This window comes from Lactuca saligna, chromosome 2, assembly GCF_052625555.1.
Source record: "Lactuca saligna cultivar CGN05327 chromosome 2, ASM5262555v1, whole genome shotgun sequence".
Taxonomy (NCBI): domain Eukaryota; kingdom Viridiplantae; phylum Streptophyta; class Magnoliopsida; order Asterales; family Asteraceae; genus Lactuca; species Lactuca saligna.
Window position 1 is genome coordinate 22,942,531 of NC_136418.1, and position 22,101 is coordinate 22,964,631.

Consider the following 22,101-nt stretch of genomic DNA (forward strand, 5'->3'; position numbering starts at 1 on the left):
AGGACCCTCTTGGTCCGGACCCTTCTTGGTCCGAAATGTCTTCTAAGGACCCAAGAGGACTCACATCTTCGGAACCCCCCTTGCTCCTGATCTCGCATACTCTAGAAGGTCTAGGGCTTGCTTTGGAACCTCACTTCAGAAGGTCTCGCAAGTGCTTCGGAATCCCTAGCCGGCTCACACCTCGGTCCGGACCTTCAGACTTCACACCATGCTCCAGATCAGAAGGAAGAGCTTCGAAAATTTCCAGTTAACTCCGGATCCTTGGAGAATGACTCTGGAAACCTCCTACACCCTTTGAACCCTCACAGAAACAACACTGCACCCCGGATTTTTGTCATTTTCGGACCTTTTTCTCATTTTAAGACATTTTGACACCGGAAATCACACCAAACTCGTATGTTTCATATCCTAAACCCCTTAAACCCCTATTTTATGCCAAAATCAATTATTTTAAAAATATTTATATAAAATAATACCCAAGATTTTTAAGGAGATTCTAAGGCAAATAAAGGGGTTTGACTTTATGATGTGATGCTAATTCCAAATTTCCCATGCAAATCCCAAATAAACACACATTATCCATCAGAAAATATGCTTTACCCACCAGGTTTCCAAGCAAATGTCAAGTCACCTTTTATCCTTCCCTTAGATACGTGAATCTCCTCCCCCACATTACACACCTCACTTCCATACTCAGCTTACTCCGAAGAAATCCTCTCAACACCTTCAAGCTTCAAGTTCATCCTTTCAAAGGAAATTCCCATATTTCCTTGGTGAGTATTCTATCCTCTTTGAATAATAATTCTTTACATTATTCTAAGATTCCACTATATTTACACACAGAAATTATTCTTAGAATCCTTTAGAGATTTAAGAATCTATCAAGTTTTGGAGTTGGAAACTTCCTCATCACTCTTCAAATCCACCCAAAAAACATACCCAGGTGATCTTCATACCCCACCTTTTTCAATATTTTATTGTTTTTGGGGGAAAATACAAGTCAAATCTTGTCTAAATCCTTGGATAATTGCATGTATTTGTATGTTTAGTATGTATGTTGAGATGTTATTATATTATCACAGATTTTTCATGAATGTAAGTTCATAGATTATATGAAAATCTTAGAAATGTTTACAAAACCACCATATAGAGAATACTTTATGTACAAGAAGAGCCTCCCAAGGTTATGAATGTGTCCATTCATACCCCCCCTTTCATATGTTTACATCTAAAGACAAAAAGTTGTTGAAATAGACTTATAAGTTGACACAATTGCTAGGATCTACAAAGTTTTGGACTTTATGCCCCATAAATGATTGTTTTTGCAAACCGTTAGGGGTATTTCATAAATATTTGATATTAATATTTATGGAAAGATAATACACAAATGATGCCTTTATGATAGAAAAATTTGCATATCATAAAGCTGTTGTCATAAACTCACACAAGCCAAAGATACATGTATAACTCACAACTAGGATTTTTCCGATAATTGGAATCACACATAGTCTTTTATAAAGAAAAAAAGGTTGCTTGCCGGTTTTGGTATAATATTGGGTCATTTTGATAAATATTTCAAAGCGGATTGATTTAAATAAACGAAACGAACGAAACAAAATATCTAGTTACAACTACAACTATTATTATTATTTATTTAGTAAATAATGAATTTCATGATTTGCTCAAAGATCGGTTAGTATTCTAGTCAAACAAAATCTTCACAGTACATACATTAATGCAATATTGTACACTCTAAGTCCTGTAAGAGTTATAACTAGAGCCTCCTGGAGGGAGAGCGGGAATTTATGTATAGATCTATACAGGGTTGACACCTCGCACCTTTGCTGTTTGCTACAGCTAGGCCAACCAGTCTAGGGTGACAAATGTCTTGAACAAAACTGATGCCTGAAGAACATCATAACAGACACTCCGTCATATTAGTATGGTTATAACGACTCACTAGAATACATCAAAAACGTATTTATATAAATTTCATCTTTGGTTGAAAATCAACTATTTTTTACTACCTCAATGAGACTTTTCCACACAAGTGTTATGGTTTTACCAAAACTACTATTTTACACATCATAAAATATAGGATTTTCTAGGGAAACGGTTTGTACGATTTCGAAAATAATGATTTAAGAGACACATGCAACTATACTCGATTTGAAACAAGAATTACAACTATTTGATAAGAAAATATTGGATTTTCTGGATTTCTAAATATTATCAAAGTTTTTATACGTAAATGCTTATGAACTCACCAACATATTTTATGTTGACGCTTTTCAAACGACTTGTATTGTCAGGAAATCAATAAGCAGGTTATGGATCACGGACTCAAGATTTATTTTGTTGTATTTTGGATATTGTTTACTGATGTTTCTTTTGTGTACACTTGAAAACACGAACATGATGTAAAACAATGTAAGCTTGTTATATTAATGTATGATGTATGGGTTTGTTATGTTTCAATTATGAACAATTGTTATGATACTACACAAATGATGTCACCCGCCTTCGGGCGTTTCCTCCATTCTGGTCTGCGGGTGTGACAGATTGGTATCAAGGCATTGTTTATAGTGAACTAGTATATCCAGCCATACATGATATACAACTTTAAAAACAATGGGACTAAAACACTCTGACAAAAAAGAACACATACTTGCTAGGAATGTACCATAATAAGAGATAAAACAAAATAACTCAGAGGTTGAACACTACAGTCAAACCTAGATAGTTATGTAATCATATCTGGGATAAATATAGTCTGATCAACTATATATATTTGAGATATGAACAACATGTGTTCATGAGTGGTTGATATGTGCATAATTAGTTAATTATTTAACATATATTCTTAGTTATTTTTGGTTAATTATGAAAATAATGTGGACAAAAGGTACTTAAAATGCTTTGAATTGTGTTTTCAGTCCAAAAGATATGCTTGGAGGCAAAGAGGAGAAAAGGGAAAGCAAGTGAAGATTAAAGAGTGAAAAGAAGGACCTACTCGGCGAGTAGATCGACCCTACTCAGCGAGTACACGATGATATGCCAGAAGATAAATACGACTGCTAATCTAAAGACGGATAAGTATTGACCTACTCGGCGAGTTGATTCTGCTACTCGCCGAGTACCCTCTGTTTTGGGATATCTTTAAAAGACGAATCCTTATCTCATGGGATATAACTCCTGGTGAGTTTTGAAGGATTAGCTGCGACTAAAAGGTTCAGAAGGCGCTGAGGAACCCTAAGCTTCAAGAGTTGGAAGAATTCAAGCAATTAGGTTAATTCTACCACTTAGACTTAGGAATTAAACATGTTTGCTTTCATAAACTTTGTTTTTATGCTTGTTTCTACTGCAACTATGAGCTAAACTCGTTTTTGTTTCTGTTTGGGGAATACCAAAGAACTCCTATGGTTTAATTATTGAATTTTGTTTAATTGTCTATTGGTGATTTATTAAATTAAGTTTGTTAAAGAACCTTATGTATTAATCACTACTATTTTCTGTTAATTGGAAGGCAATTAGGTTGCATGAACATCACTTAATTGTTAACCTCATATGTCTATGTGAATGCTAAAACATATGCTTGGAAGTAATGAGTATGAAACTAAGATTAATAAGAAAATAGGAAGATTAATGTGTGAGCTTGTTTGAGAAACCATCAACAAGAGGTTAATTGAATTAATAACTTAATTGACCATTACAAATCTTATTTAATCCAAATAATTAATCTGGGGAATTAATTAGTTTAAACACTTGATCAACGCTTAAATTAGTTAATTGTCTAAGGGTTAGGAGTAATGAACATGAACCTAACTACTATCATTGGTAACCAATAGCAATTAATCTACCTTAACTTAAATAACCATAGGAGTGAATTGGTTGAACCTAAATAGAAACATCTTTATCAAATTTGGTGAATAGTTGTTGCTTTAGTTAATTAGTTAATTTAGTTTGTTTAAGTTTCTAGTCTTGCAAAACTAGAGAAAAACCCTTTACTTCTATTATTTGTTTTAGTTAAAATCAGCTATTAGTTTAATTGCCCGTTCCCTGAGTTCGATACCTTACTTATCAATCTATACCACTTAAAGACAGGTTCACTGCCTTTGTGTGCTTAAATTATTAATAAAAAGTAGGGATAAAACTAGTTGAATTTACACACATCAGTGGTAGTGGTGTTGCAACAGGTTTGAAACTTCCCAACTTGTTATCCAATAGTTTTAACCCTAAAACAAGTAAAATACTATAGGAGTATTTTGACACACTATCTATTTCCTAGTACTCACTTATTCTTGCACAGACGACATGGCAGGCTTTCACCACCCTGGAGACCCTTGTTTTCCCAACCAAGGAAATGGAGGTTGGATTGAAGAAGACCCAGAAGAAGACCCCAAGGCTGCTATAGAGGATCCCGATGAACTAGCAGAGTGGGGAGAGGAAGATATCGATGAAGAAATCGAGGAAGTCGACAGGGAGGAGGTTGAGGAGGAAAAGGAATCAGACGCTGAGTCAGGAATTATCAACCCCCCCTACATGGCAAGAGTACCACCGTATAGGATGGGCTACAATGGCCCTACCCCTCCTTGGGCCGACACTATTGAGAGATGGGGCCGATGCCAGGGTCAACAGCCACCATTTGGGATGAACTGAGATTACTACAGTATTTGGAATGGAGGACCAGAGGATCGTGCACTCCCCATCATGGTCAGACGTATCAGGGACTCAGGGACCAGACTCAAGTGACCACTGATCGGATGATGCAAATGCTGGAAGCTATGTACCTCTATCTAGTGGAACGACTCATGGAGGATCTTGCCACTGCACGAGCAGAGGTCAGAGAGTACCAAGAGCGCCACGCCACCTTGGAAGAGCGTGTACAAATCAGCGAGTGCATGTTAGCTGAGCTCCAGGGCGTGTCTACCTCATTGTAAGCACCTCCAGAACTGACTCGTCACGACTAGTATCTGTTCACTAGCTACCACATCGACTTTCTTCTGTGCACTATTCTATGTATTCCGTGTTAGCTTTTATTTCAATGCATGTATTGTATGCCTATAGGGCAAAATTTTCATGTACTTAAGAAATTATTATCAATGAAATGCGGATATATATATATATATATATATATATATATATATATATATATATATATATATATATATATATATATATATTCTTATGATATGATTTCCCATTTGTGCTCTATTACTACTAGTGCATGTTGAATTTATACACACACTTGTTCATATGCACCCAAAGCACCAATACTATTCTATAATCAAGAAATCGTGAAGTGAAATGAATTGAATACTCATAGTCCTTCTGATCGATGACTGAAAGATGCCGAGGATACCAATGAAAAAGAACAATAGCACAGCACCACCACCGCCGTCCCCGCTGGAGATAAACTCTGCGGCCTTCCAAGCAGCAGTTTCGGCATCAGTAACCGCAACATTATCCCACATCCAAAGTGGAAATAATGGTGGAAATGGTCAAGGAACAGGAAGCTCCTACCAAGGGATGAATCAAGGACATGTAAGGTTCTGCACTTACAAAGATTTTTGCATTGCAAGACCCCATAGTTTCAACGAGACTGGAGGGGTCATAGCTTTAAAACGATGGATCGAGAAGACGGAATCGATGTTCGAAATATGTGAATGTCCAGAAGAAAGTAATGTCAAATTCGCTACCTGCACCTTTATTGATCAAACACTGTCATGGTGGAACGGTCACATTGAAGCCATAACACTCCCCGTTGATAACGCCATGCCCTGGGAGGAACTCAAGGAAATGGTGATTGTTGAATACTATCCCCGAGGAGAGGTGCAAAAGGAAAGAAGGTCGAGACCTATGACAATGAAAAGCGCCTGAACAAGAAGCTTTACGATCACATTGACAAGAAAAGCACAAAAACAACCGAGGGAGAGAGCAAGCAAGAAGGAGGAAACAAGAAGAAATGGGGAAACAAGTGAAAGGGAAAACATGATGCAGGGTCATCCAAGAAATCACAGACTGTAGCAGTCCATTCTGCTACCGCTCCAGCCGCACCAGCCCTAACCGCCCCAGCCTCAACTACAACAGCGCCAACCAAGTCATACGCGAGATCCAATCCCAAATGTGACAAGTGTAATTATCATCACTACGGGGCGTGAAAGGATTTCCAATGCACCAACTATAATCGAAAGGGGCAAACTGCCCGGTATTGCAAGATGCCCCTACAACAAAACAAACAATCCAACGACAACAACGCTGAAGCCAGCCGTGCATGTTATGGATGCGGGGAAACCGGCCATTTTAAACGCAACTGCCCCAAGAACAACAATCAGAATGCAAGAAGGGTCTTAACCATGGGGCAAGGAGAAGTGGTCCAAGATCCAATAGTGGTGACTGGTACATTTCCCCTCAACAACTCTTATGCATGCGTTTTATTTGATAGTGGTGCCGAACGAAGCTTTGTGAGACATAAATTCAAGCACTTATTACATCAAAACCCTCACAAATTGAATGAAACTTATATGGTCGAGATGGCCAATGGTAAACAGAATCAACCAATGATCTCTACGTAGGGTGCACACTAATGTTAAATAATCACTCTTTTCCAATCAGTTTGATGTGTGTTAGTATTAGGAGTTTTGATGTGATTGTTGGCATAGATTGGTTAGGCCCCCACCATGCTGATATTATGTGTCATGAGAAGGCTGTTTGCCTTCACCTACCCAAGAATGAAACTCTCACGGTTTACGACGATAAACCTGGCTCAAACATCCGACTCATTTCTTGCATCCAAGCACAAAAGTGCCTGCATAAAAAGAATCATGACTTTATTTCTCATGTTGTGGATAAAACAAAGGAGGAGAAAAACATCAATGATATTCCTGAGGTACGCGACTTTCCCGACATATTTCCCGAGGAATTGCCTAGAATACATCCCGAGCGCTAGGTCGAGTTCCAAATCGATCTTGTACCTAGAGCCACCCCAATTGCCAAATCCCCCTACTGATTAGCGCCTGCTGAGATGCAAGAGTTATCTAGTCAATTGAGCGAGCTTCTTGACACAGGGTTCATCAGACCGAGTTTCCCACGTTGGAGAGCTCCGGTTGTATTTGTCAAGAAGAAAGACAGGTCTTTCCAAATGTGCATAGATTATCGAGAATTGAACAAGCTCACCGTCAAGAATCGATACCTGCTTCCCCGAATCGATGATCTATTTAATCAACTCCTAGGAGCCAGTTACTTTTCTAAAATGGATCTGAGATCCGGATACCATCAGCTATGAGTCCGAGAGGAGGATATCCCGAAGACCACTTTTCGAACTTGTTACGGACACTTCGAGTTCGTAGTCATGCCTTTCGGTCTCACAAATGCGCCAACATCCTTTATGGATTTGATGGACAGAGTCTGTCGACCATTTCTTGATAACTTCATAATTGTTTTCATCGATGATATACTTGTTTACCCTAAGAGTAGGGAAGAGCACAATCATCATTTACGACAGATTTTGGGAACGTTGAGAACGGAAAAGCTTTAAGGAAAGTTCTTAAAATGCAAATTCTGGATTCGTAGAGTGAAATTTTTGGGTCATATTGTCAGTGAAGAGGGAATACATGTTGACCCTGCCAAGATCAAAGCTATTGAGGGATGGACAACCCCAAGAACCCCAACCGAGATCCGATAATTTTTAGGCCTCGCTAGTTATTACCGAAGGTTCATCCAAAATTTCTCCAAAATCGCCAAGCCTCTCACCGCTCTCACCTAGAAGAGTGCGCCTTTCTATTGGACTGAAAAACAAGAAGCTGCCTTCCAAACCTTGAAACAAGCCTTCTGTAGTGCTCCAGTACTGTCCTTGCTAGAAGGAATAGAGGACTTCGTGGTATACTGCGATGCTTCTAACCAAGGGTTAGGTTGCGTACTTATGCGGCGAGGAAAGGTGAGAGCGTACACCTCAAGGCAACTAAAGATGCACGAAATAAACTACACCACCCACGACCTCGAGCTGGGAGCTGTGGTCTTCACTCTAAAGATTTGGCGGCACTACCTATACTATACAAAGTGCACCATTTTCACAGATCACAAGAGCCTCCAGCATATCCCGAATCAAAAAGAATTGAACATGAGACAATGAAGATGGTGTTGGGTATTTAGTGTAGTGTCATGGGCTCGTTTTTGTATATCCAGATTGGGCCTGTCCATCCATGATTATAGATTAGGGTTACGTTATTTATAGTGCATGCATGTATGCCTTAGATACAGTAGTCATCATTATCATCATTATTGCTTTGTAACCCTAAACACCTCTACAGTCGAAGTTCTTAATCGAGCTCTTTTGAGGTGTTAAAGTTTAATCATTCGACACCAGTTAAACCATTCTTGTGTTCTTTATTGTGTTATCTATTACGTTGTTGTTTATTATTCTGGTTGAATCTATCAATCATTAAGGAATATCATTCCAACAATTGGTATAAGAGCCGGAGACTATGTTACTCATATGCATTCCTTCTGTGTGAAGAATTCTTTAGGGTTTTCGCTTTTGTCAAATATATTAAGGCCGTCTTCTTCTTGTCGACGGTATCTCTAGTGTTTGATAAAACCCTAATCTCAAGTTTACAAGTCTGATTCTAGTAGATCCGAGGGATAAGATCATTATGTCACACGATGATTCTCAAACCAATCCCATTAACATCTCAAACAATATTGGATCCACTACAAGGTTTCCTATTCTCTACACCCAAGATTACGAAGTATGGGGACATCACTTTGAAGATTACGTAATTAGATATGAAGATAATGGTTATCTCGTCTGGGAAGCTATCACGATCGGTCCGTTTATTCATTCTGGAACAAACCGGATGGTGAAGACTCAAAAAGAGTATATTCAACTTTTGGTGGACACAGAGAAGATACCATAAGATGAAAAAGATAAGCTGTTGTGTAATCTCAAAGCCTTGAGGGTGATCAGATTTGACTTACAAGCCAATACTTTCCGTCTGGTCAGTTCATGCACTACCTCTAAAGAGATATGAGACAGGCTAAAAGAACTGTATTCAATCGAAGATGATCTAGAGCATTCGATCCAAACCCTATTGCTCTCTGAGTTTGGAGCATTTGCACAAAAACCTGAAGAGACACTGCTTCAGACGTTTGATCGTTACAATCATCTGCTAAGCAAAATGATGAAGCATGGTATTGAAAGGAAGGAGATCGAATAGAAAGTAACGTTCTTGAATGGTTTGAGACCTGAGTGGATGGCAGTGGTCTCAAAAGTAAAGGCTCATAAACAATTTAAATCATACTCGCTGGCAAAACTGATGGGTATCCTAAAATCACATGAAAGCACGGTAACTAAAGGAGTGAAGGTTGTGTTAGCTGTAGGTTCTCTGGCTCTGGTTTCAAAGAACAAAAGTGTGGCTGAAGATGAAGAAAAATCTAACATGTCAGAATGTGATCTAACCAATGAGGAGTCCACATTGATGGTGAAAAACCCAATGAAGTTTGCTCGAAAGTAGTTTCCAGCTAATAAGAACCAAAACTGGCAATGAAGCTATAGTTCTGAGAAGGTGAAGGAAGAGATGAAGAACAATTCTTAGAAGCAAGATGAAAAGAAAGAAATCAATCTTATGGGAAATTCAGGGTGTAATTGTAACTACTGTCATGGCAAGAACCACTTTGCTAAGGACTGTATGTTGAGAAAGATGGCTGAGCAAAGGAATGGTGAAGATGATGAAGCTTATTACATGCGAAAGTTGGAAGAAATAAAGAAAAAAAGGCAACTAATGTTTCAATGAATGCCCTGATTGTGTAGGACAATGTGGATGAAGATGATTTCGGTGGTGTTGAAGTCTGGTCAACTGATTTTGAGGATGAAGAAGTGAGAAAACCCTCACATGGAAGAGCATACGTGGCAAGAGAGGAAGCTACTAGTTCGGCTGGGAAATGTCTAATGGTTACTGCTAGAAGATCATCTGAAGATGAGCATAAGGAGCCGAACCTGACTGAGGATAAGTGTTTTGCAGCCAAGCCCATGAGTGAAAGGATCAACGAATGCGATCGGTTGATCAAAAAGGTACAAACAATCCTTGAATCACTTAAAGTTCCTGTCACTAATTACGAAGAAGAATTAAACGAACTAAAATTTAAATTTGCCAACTTAAGTGGTAGTCTCATGCAAACTCGCCTAGCGAATTCTAACCTAACTACCCAACTCAGCAGGGAATCTTCCAAGAGTGAGGAAAGGAGGGCATGGATATAGTTGAAGGAGTAGGAGTTAGTTAGAACTAGGGATGGTATTATTTATTTACAAAGAGACAACTTAAAGTTTTTGAAACAACAAAATGTTTTTTTGTTTGATTGCAAAACGCTTATATACCAATATAACTCAGTTGCACCTAGATTGTGAAATAGGGAAAAAGATTCATAAGATGATTTTACCCTTCCTTGAATTTAAGGAGGATAAAGTCATTGCTAAATGTGAATCAATAATAATGTCCTCAGATGAGATTTTGGTCACTAGACAAGATTGAGACCTTTATTGACTCCAAGGAGCATAAATGTATGCTTAAAATTTTTTTGGATGAAAATGATAGGTTGAAAATTAAGTCCGAGACCATACAAACATTTGACTTATCAAATGCCAAATTATGTTCAGAACATAAAAAAATGCAAAAAACACGTCTGAATTTGATGAGGAGTGAGATGAGTGATATCTCAGTGGATGATGTGGTTGATTGTTTTGAGTTTTTGAAGAGCGAAACCGAGATTGAAAATCCCCTCATATCTGAAAACTCGATTGAATATGCTCACCTGTCTAAAGACAAATCAAAGAAACTTAAAGAGAAAGCAATGGTCTATCAAAAGCTTCAAACAATGCCAAATCAAGTGTATGTTGTTAAAGGTGTCACCGAAAAACAAACATCAGAATTGAAAATCTTGGTTAACACAGATAATGCTGATGGGTGCAATGATTGCTTTTGGTCCGCCCCTATTGATAATGCAGACTAAACCGTCAGCATATCATAGCGAACATCGTGGAGGGTAAGGGGAATGTACGTTGCTGAACCCATCAACAAACCCTCAAGTTTTGATAAACCAAAATCAAGTGGAACCAAAGAGATACCAGAAGAATCAAAGAAAGCATCCAGTGTATCTTCCAAGACAACCGAAGCTCACAAGGAGAAGCCGAAGTCAAGCTTCAATATTCATAAATCTCAAAAGAAGCTGGCTGAACAGAAACAGGAAAGAAATCAGAGATACATGAAAAATCTACATGAGCGGAAATGATTTTGGCATTCTCAAAACCCTAACCATGTTCCTTCCAAGAAAGAAACAAATTTCAAAGGAAATGACAAGTCAAAGAACAACCGACAGTCCAATTTCGGTCCAAACTCTTACTATTCTCAGAACCGAAAGCCCAGTTTCAGTCCCACCTTATCTCAGAACCGAACATCTAGTCTTGGTTCCAACGCCAGATCTAAGAACCGAACATCTAGTATCGGTTCCAACCCTAGATCTCAGAACTGAACTTCAGGTTTCGGTCCCAACACCAAAGTTGAGAACCGAAAGTCTACTTTCGGTCATTCTCACAGTCAACAAACGCCTTATTCAGCGAAGGATGTTAAAGAAAAGGGAAAGCTTGATTCAAACTATAACATCAATAATAAGAAAAAGTCAGCTAACCCTAGGACTCAAAAGAATATTCCAAAACCAACAAACAAAACACCATCTGATACATTACAGTTTAAACAAGAAAAAAATAAAATAAAAGTTTATACCATCAAAAGGAAAGACGAAACCACTCTAATAAAAAGAACTTATTTGGTTGATCTTTCTGTCGCTATTCATTTTTTTTGTAAAAGACTTACTAAGGCCCAAGAGACTTTGGGTTCCTAAATCTGCTTGAATTTGCAGGTTATAAGTGACGAGCATTTTGATGACGAATGGTACATAGACAGTGGTTACTCACGTCATATGATAGGAAGGAAGAAAGAGCTGAGGGAGTTTCGGTCCCTTAAGGATGGTGGATGTGTGAAGTTTGGCAACAAATCTTATGGCACTATCAAAGGATATGGGATGATAACCAAAAGAGAGTTCACAATTCGAAAAGTGGCGTATGTTGAAGGATTGCAGCATAACCTCATAAATGTATCTCAATTGGTTGTGGGAACAGGACTGAAAGTCTCATTCGATGATGAGGGATTAGAAATTATTGAAAAGCAATACAATATAATTCTGTTGAAGTATAAACACAAGGGAGAGATGTATCCTTTAAATCTCAACCCAATTCGAGGAAAACCAGCAATATGCCTTTTGTCAAAGGCGAACTCTGACGAAAGCTGGTTATGGCATTGACAACTATCGCACCTGAACTTCAAAGATATTAATAAGTTGGTGCTTGGTGATCATGTTCGAGGCCTCCCTCTTCTCAAGTTTGATAAGGAACACCTGTGTGCAGTGGGTGAGATGAGCAAACAAAGCCGAAAGATCCATCCTACACATATCAATACCAAGATCATTGAAGCTCTTGAACTTCTGCATATTGACTTATGTGGACCTTCGGCTATCGAAAACATTGGTGGTAGTAAGTTCATACTTGTCATAGTAAATGATTTTCACGCTTCATCTGGGTTTACTTTCTTAAACAGAAATCTAAAGCGACTCCCAAGTTGAAGGTGTTTATCAAGCACGTGGAACTGCAGCTGCGAAAGGTGGTGAGAACATTAGAAGCGATAATGGGCTTGAGTTAAAAAATAATGAGTTTGAAGACTTTCTGACTAAAAAGGGAGTATCTCATAACTTCTCTGCTCCATATACTCCACAACAGAATGTAATTATTAAAAGACAAAACCGTTCCTTATGTGAGGCAGCTAGAACCATGTTGAGCTTCGCTTCTCTTCCATTATACTTCGGGGCTGATGTTGTTGCAACTGCATGCTATAGTCAGAACCAATCCTTACTTAACAAGCGATTCTCCATCAATCCATATGAGATTCTGAACAATCGAAAGCCCAACGTTAAGTTTTTCCATGTGTTCAGATCAAGGTGCTTCATTTTCAATTCCAAAGAGAACGGAAACAAGTTAGACGTTAAAACCGATGAGGGAATCTTCCTTGGTTATTCACTCCCTTCAAATGATTATAGGGTTTTGAATAAACCCTCCAAACGTATTGAAGAAACCTAATACGTAACCTTTGATGACAACTATATGAAGAAGGTTCAACTGAGCGAAAATATCATGGGAGAAATATTTCCAGAATCAGGACAAGTCTCGGTTCCCATTTCCAACTTATTTGAAGAGTACATAAGGCTATTTGATGAACCAGAAAAGGCTATACACTCGGAGGTGAATGCAACAGACAACAAAATCGATCATCTGAAAAAGATCATCGATGAAGCTGCGAAAGACATGGAAAAGGATCCTTCTAAACTAACTGATGATCAACCCTTAATTGACCCTCCAAATAACATCTCAGTATTCAAGGGGGAGGGTTCATCTGTATCTAATACAATCGGATTATCAACCGAGGGGGAGAATCCAAATCCAACCGAGGGGGAGGATCCTGAAACTGACAAGGGATTTGCTTTGCCATTTGAGGGGGAGAATGAAAATTCAAATGAAGAAGGCGATCGATCAGAATTTGAATAAGAGGTAAATGCAGAGTCGGATCCTATTTATGACCCGAATTACCCTCATCTAACAAAATGGACTAAGGATCATCCCAAAACAGAAATCATTGGTGAATCATCTGAGCGAGTTCTCACACGTTCTCAATTGAAAGCGAAACAAACTGCCCTATTCTCTCATGTTGAATTCTGCATGTTTAATTCGTTTGTCTCCAAAATCGAACCAAAGACGGTTAAGGCTGCACTTGATCACGCTGATTGGGTACAAGCTATGCAAGATGAACTCAATGAGTTTGAACATAATCGAGTTTGGAGAATGATTCCCTCTCCAAAGATGCTTCTGTTGTCGGCTTAAAATGGGTCTTTAGGAATAAATTAGACAAAGAGGGCAACATCATTCACAATAAGGCTCGACTAGTGGTGAAAGGATATTGTCAGGAAGAAGGAATAGATTATGAGGAAACCTTCGCTCTGGTGGCAAGGTTGGAATCGGTTAGAATCTTCCTGGCATATGCTGCATATAAAAACTTTGAAGATTTCCAGATGGATGTAAAATGTACTTTCTTAAATGGAAAACTAGAAGAAACTGTGTACGTTAAACAAACTCGTGGGTTCGTGAATGAAAAATTCCCTGATCAGTGTTATGTGTTGGATAAAGCTGTATATGGTCTAAAGCAAGGTTCAATTGTCCCAACCTTCTTTTGAAAGAAATAAGGCAAACATTTAATGATAGTTCAGATTTATGTCGATGATATCATCTTCGGCTCCACGAATCCTAGCTTAACAGCTGAGTTTAGGAAGCTGATGGAGACTAAATTTGACATGAGAGCAATGGGTCCAATTAAGTTTTTCCTTAGATTGAATATAAGATAGGTACCAAAAGACATTTTTTCCAACCAGGAAGCTTACATGAAGAATTTGCTAGCGAAGTTCGGTATGATGGGAGATTCAAAGGTGAAGGTTCCCATGGCATTTGGCACGAAGTTAACTTCATCCCTGGAGAAACCTGCTGTTGACATAGCACTATATCGTCAAATGACAGGGTCTCTTATGTATCTAACGGCTAGTAGACCAGACATTATGTTTTCTGTTTGTTATTATGCTAGGTTTCAAGAAAATCCAAGAGAACCTCACCTGGAAGCAGTGAAAAACATTTTTCGTTATCTGAAGCGAACCTCGTCTCTCGGTCTTTGGTACCCTGCTAGATCTCGATTCTTTGTTCAAGCATTCTCTGACGTCGATCTTGGAGGATGCGGTCTAGACCGAAAGAGCACAACTGGTGGATGCCAATTCCTTGATAGCAAACTCGTTAGCTGGCAGTTTAAGAAGCAAACCTGCGTGTCTCTTTCAACAGCCAAAGCTGAGTACATAGCTGCAACATCCTGTACCTCACAAGTAATCTGTATATAAAGCCAATTAAGGGACTACAGATTAAGTATGAAGAAAATACCTCTCTACTGTGACTCTGAAAGTGCAATAAGAATATGTCACAATCCGGTGAAACACTCAAAGACAAAGCATATTGCACTAAGATACCATTTCATCAAGGACCATGTTGAAGATAGAAATGTGGAAGTTCATTTCGTTCGGTCCTTTGATCAACTCACTGACATCTTCATTAAAGCTTTACTAGAAACAACCTTCATTAAAATTTTACAAGATTTGGGGATGATGGAAGGAGAGTCGGTACCGAAACCTCAAGCCTCTTACTAAAAATTAGACAAGAGAAATAGAGAGAACGCTCGGTCTATTTCAGTTCCAGATTTTCGGGAACCGAAATGAACCGAACGCTCAGCTTATTTCGGCTCCGGAATTTTCGGGGACCGAAATGAACCAAACGCTCGGCTTATTTCGCTTCATTTCTTTAAAGGTTTGGTTTCAACTGTATACTTTGTATACTTTCTTTTAAGCTTTTCTTTGATTTATTTTCCCTTTTATCTTTATTTCTAGAGTTTCTAAAACTAATTTCATTTACTCTTTTTTATTTTTCCGTTTTTATTATTTTTCTGTTTTTATTATTTTTCAGAAAATTAAAAATACCAAAAAAAATTTATCTTTTATTTGTCGTTATTGTATTTGTTTTTCTTGTGTGTGGTTTGTTTGTCTTTGTTCATTTCTTTACTAGGTACCAAGGATATTGTTGCAACATGATTTGGAACTAAGGCATGTATGACAATTCTAATTTGAACTAGTTAAGTGTCCCTAGAAGCATGCTGTTGCATGTAGACCGAATCCTCTAAGACTACGAGTGAGGCCTTAATGATCGATCTATTCCTATCGTTTCTTCCCAATCAGGTTGCTACATTCGCTCAATTCATGAGCTACCCTACTCTTCTCAAACGAGTTACGAGTTTTCTGCTTTTTCACTTTTATATAACATGGGTACTTTCGGTTCTTAACCTCCTCCTCTACATTCTCCATCAAATATCGTTTCACCAATGTAACCCTTGAGACTCTCAGCTGTTACCACTAATGTTTAAGGTTACAAAAAATCTGTGTCTATGATCTTCGATGTGTACACCACGTGCTAAGTGAGGCCCAAAATCCAACACCTATAAAGCATTGACGGTGAATTTTAAAATTCAAGATCTCACTTGTTACCTATCGAAATCTCTTTTTGTTTTTGCGTGATCTTTATGAAATTGTCTAACACCAAGGCATTTCTTCCCAAAAGATCCAGATTAGTTTTTGTTTTTGAGATTTCCATTCCATACTCAGTCACAACAAATGATATCCAACCCACTTGTTCAACGGACCACATCAGTCTCACAAGTGCTTCACTCAACTTTGGGTCTTATATTAAGTATCGACGTTCGGTTGAAGATAAGCCACCCTTAAAGCCATGATATAAAAAGAAGCCTTTCGATGTTTCTTAACAAACACTCGATCGTATTTTTCGGGAAACCATACAAGCACTTCAAGTCTTCCTTGACTTTGAAGGAAGAGATTCGTGCCCGAAATCATCTGCTTCATGTCATACTTGACATCACTCACATCCAATACACATTTTGTTTTATTTCATTATCTTTGGCACACTCTCGCATGAAAGCTCTTTGTAATTTTCCAAAATTCTAGTTCATGTTACTAATGGCTTGTTGGAGCGAAAGTGGTCACTTTGAAGTGAATGAATGAGTTATGTTTTGCTTGGGTCGAAAGTTGAAGATTGTTTTCGAGCGACAATATGTGGATAAGAATTTGCATAGAGTCATCAGATAAGGATTAAATTTGGGCGCGTGAATTTGAAATGGTTTCTATACCCACGCGTGACGACGTCTATCTAGGGAATCCTAACTGTCACATCGTGATTTTTCAGGCGACGTTTTCACGATTGTATACTCATTACATGCAATTTTTTCTCTCTCTTGGGAATGGAATAAAAGAGGATTCTCACACCTCTTGTACATCACTACCTTCTTGATACAACAGGTGATTGTTATTGTTCATCTTCTTCTTAACATCAACAATGGCAGAATCATCATCTCTTCAAGATCAAACTGCATCATTGTCATTGCTTGCCATCAAACCTAATTAGAATCTGATCATTCAACTTACTCCATTCTTATATGACTCCTATATGTTACATGTCGTTGAATGTCTCAAGTACTCCCCACTAGTAATCGCTCTTATACAGGTGGAATCTGTTCCCATGTCTCTGCTATCTCAAGTGTATTCTACTGCGACGTACGACAAGCAAGGAGAGAATCTACTTTCAAATTTTTAAACACAAGGCATCAATCTCAAAAGGCTGATTCTGGTCTCTGTTAGGGCTTGCTGTCGATGCTTCAGTTATCTCTCCAAATTTCATCACCACGACTCAGCTGTTTACAATGTTCTATGAAATGGGTTATACTGAGGTACTTACCACTTTCACAAAGTTCAAGAAATCCTGCTTACCTCCACAATGGAATGGGTTACTTAATATTCTTCACAAGGGACTCTCTGAACGGGTCGGTGGGTCTGATGGATCAAATAAGTGTTTCATGACTATTTTGTATGGTCTCTACAATGGAATCAACTTGGATTATGGTTCCTTAATCTGGTCTCAACTGGTGCAGAGTTTGAACTCCTCGACCAAACACTCTGAAGTTTCTTGTGGTTGTTTCTGGACCCTTGTCACTCTCCGGGCAATTAACTCTGTCCAGATCCCTGTCATAAAGGATTTCGTGCTTTCTTCTATAGCAACTTTTCACACCAAGAAGATTATTGTTGCTGATCTAACAAAATTTCCTCACATTGGTTCTATTCCTGAAACAATGTATCAATATGTCTCTACAGAAAGTAAAGTGATGGCTGAGTACCGATTGCTTCCTCCCAAGAATCCACGACAGTTGACTCTTGAAATGCAAGCTGCTCTGGATGATGTTGAGAAGCCAGCAAAGCGAGGAAAGAAAGCATATTCCAAGAAGGTGGCAATCGACGGACCTTCTTCCATGCCAGTTAAATCAAAGAAGCAAAAAGCTAAAAAAGCTGCTTCCTCGACTCCTAAGAAAGTTAAGAAGATGGCCCAAAGACCAAAGGCTCTTTCACCTTCCAGCTCTGGTAATGATGAGGACCAGTATGTTGAAGATGAAGAGGAAGATCAGCGTGAAGCTTATCCTAGAGGTAATACACCACCTCAGTCTCCAACTCCAGAAGGAATTCTTAATGATTCTATTCCCACTCCTCCACCATCACCACCGAAGACTACTGTTCAAGTTTCGGTTGCCCCAATTCATCCATCTCCTACAACTCAAACTACTAACACTGTTTCACCACCTCCACCTGTCATCTCAATACCCTTATCTACAACCCCATTACCACCTCCCATTTTTTCCCAAGCAAACATCACCTTTTAACTGATCATCACAACTACAACCGAATCTCTATTACAAGTCAAGACATCTGATGTTGGGGCGAAGACTGAAGATAATCCTAAAGTTACAACTGAGCCTATTTGCCCAACTCATTCCAGTGAATCTGATCATGTTCTTGGAGGCACTGATTTTGAGTTCGCTTCAACCTACTACAATCCATACAGAATTCCAAGTGATGAAGATGAAGCTGCTCTGGTGACCAAGCAACAACTGAACAGTGTTCATGAAAAGCTAGATACGCTGATCGACTCAACAAAGAAGTATAATGATGTCATTTTGAAAGCATTTATGGATACATCCCTGTAACAATATCATGAGTCCATTGATAAATCCACGGCTGGTGTGGATGACTCTACTTCTTTACGCAAAAGAGAAACATCCAATATCAAAGACCTTATTCATGATTCCAAGATTTTCTTAGACTCTCTCAAAGGTCATTCAGATACAATTGCTGCCAAGGTGAATGCCTTAGTTGATTCTCTTTGTCAGTCACTTCAAGGGGAGCAAGTCAAACTTCAAGGGGAGCAAGTCAAGCTTGAGACAATTCGTTCTAATATTCTAACCGATAATAAGTCTTTTCTATAGTCGGTTGATTCTTGGTTAGAGAAACTTCAAGCTGATTTGGCATTGGAACGCAAACTACGAGAAGATCTTGATCAACATACCACTACCGTTGAAGTACAGAAGGTTGAACTTGCTAAAGTAGAATGAGAGATTTCTTTGTTGAAAACCAAGCGTGCGTTTTTTCAAAGCTGTGCTGGTGATGTTCTCAATCTGCTAAACAATGTGGTTCATGCTCATAATTCGATTCTTACTCTTACCTTCAGGAATCACCTAACCTCCAAGCTCCTTCCAGCGATTGAACTTTTACATGAGATGAAGGGTGTTTCGGGGAAGATTGTTCCTCCGCAACAAGGGGGAAAAGGTAGGTCACAAGCTCCTCCTGTTCACCCTACTGTTAAACCGAAGGTGATTGTCAAAACCGAACTGAAGGATAATGTAGCTTCAGGTTCTGGTAATCGAGAGAAGAAGAAAGGTGTCACTAATGAAAATGATGACAGTGATGAAGAAAAAGAGACTATTGCTGATGCCCTGAAACGCAAGAAAAGGGATAAGGAGATAGATGAAAATCTTCGGGTTGTAAGGGAAGAGGAAGAAAGGGAACGATAGAAGAAAGAAGAGTTTGATGCTCTTGTTTGTAAAAAGGCTCTGTTTCCTCCATGGACTAGGGAGGGACTGATTAAAGAAGCAATTGAGTTTCCCAGCATGTACTGGCTAGAGCCTGTTGTCTCATTTGATTGTGATAACTTAAGGGTCTCTCAATTCGATATGCCTATAACCAGAAAGGCATTTATATTTCACTGTTTTGATTCAACAGTTGAAGTTCCCTCTCCTCATCCTCAGGTTGATCGTGATCTTATTTACTACTATCTCAAGTTTGGTCAACCTCAATACCTGACGTGGAGTTCCCAGAAGATAACCACTGTTAAGATGATGAAACCCTCACCCGCGGGAAAATTTGTGAATGTTCAATTTCGAATAATCAGGGGTTCAACAACTCAGTCAATACAATTTCCTTAGCAGATCTTCCCAACCTAAATCCTCATGATTGGATTTTATTGTTTAACATTTTTCTCATAAGTTCGAAGGAGTGAGAGCCGATTCTCAATCATCTTAAGAGGATGTTGGCCTCTTATATCCTTGAAGTTGCAAAAATGGATCAAGAGTGGCTCTTGTTATGAGGAAAAGGCCAACTATGAAGCCCACTGGAAATCTTGGTGATGTGAACAACATGAAGCTGGGTCAAATCGACTCCACTAATCTTACTGTCATGTTTACAAGAGCCGAAGGTGAAAAGTTCTTGTTCGCTCTTGTTGATAAGCATTTGTTCTCTATCCTACTTGGAGCATATTCTTGATATTATTCACAGCTGTAAGCAAAACATAGATTCAGATAAGAAGAATTTCACAGACATTATTTGGTGGTATATCACTTTTCATCAAACTCTGTTGGCCATTATACCGAACATATTCAAGACTATCAAGAAATCTTCAGTTGCTCAACCGAACTGAGCTCTTGGCTCCATTGACGCAAAGGGGGAGATTGTTGGGTATTTAGTGTTGCGTCATGGGCTCGTTTTTGTATATCCGGATTGGGCATGTCCATCCATGATTATAGATTAGGGTTACGTTATTTATAGTGCATGAATGTATGCCTTAGATACGATAATCATTATTGCTTTGTAACCCTAAACACCTCTACAGTCGAAGTTCTTAATCGAGCTCTTCTGAGGTGTTAAAGTTTAATCATTTGACACTAGTTAAACCATTCCTATGTTCTTTATGGTGTTATTTATTATGTTGTCGTTTATTATTCTGCTTGAATCTATCAATCATTAAGGAATATCATTCCAACAGATGGGTCGAATTGCTAAACGACTATGAGTGTAAAATCAAGTACCATCCAGGCAAAGCAAACGTAGTAGCTGATGCCTTAGTCGAAAAGAGTACTCGGGTCGCCGAGTAAAGACTTTGAAAATGACCATATATTCCCATCTATCCTCACAAATAAATGGGGCCCAACAGGAAGCCTTGAAACCAGAAAATGTCACCAATGAGACATTGTGTGGAATGGAAAAGAACCTGATGGTCAAGGAGGACAGAGCCTATTATCTTATGGACCGAATCTGGGCACCGAAGTTTGGTGGGACTCAGGACGTGATAATGAATGAGGCTCACAAAATAAGGTACTCGATCTATCCGGGTTCTGATAAGATGTACTTGGATATCAAGCAACATTATTGGTGGTCGAATATGAAATCAGAGATTGCTACTTACGTTGGCAAGTGTCTCACTTATGCCAAGGTTAAAGTGGAGTACCAGAACCTCGGGTCTATTTCAGTAACCCGAAATACCCGAGTGGAAATAGGAGAGGCTAACAATGGAGTTTATAACCAAATTACCCAAGACGACAGACGGTATGGATGCTATCTGGGTGATCATTGACCGATCGACCAAATCCGCCCATTTCCTGCCAATAAAGGAGACATACAAGATGGAAAGACTAACGCGAATATACCTCAAATAGGTGGTAAGACTTCACGAAGTCCCCATATCTATCGTCTTGGATTAGGATAGTACATTCACCTATCGTTTTTGGCAGTCTCTCCAGAAAACAATGGGAACCCGACTGGATATGAGCACTGCCTACCACCCCTTGACAGATGGCCAAAGCGAGCGAACAATTCAGACTCTAGAGGACATGCACGGAGCATGTATAATATATTTTTGCAAATCTTGGGATACCCACTTGCCCCTAGTGTAATTTTCATACAACAACAACTACCATACAAGCATAGGACTCGCACCCTTCGAAGCCTTGTATGGCTGGAAATGCAGACCGCCCCTTTGTTGGGACAAGGTAGGTAACACCTAGATGGCAAGATGGAAAGTACCGGATAACACTCTCAACGGGCATGCGATCATCCGGTAAATAACCGAGAAAATCATCCAGATTAGATCACGGCTCCAAGCGTCCGAGGATAGACAGAAAAGTTACGCAGACAAAAGATGAAAGCCACTGGAGTTCCAAGTAGGAGACTATGTGTTACTAAAAGTCTCTCCCT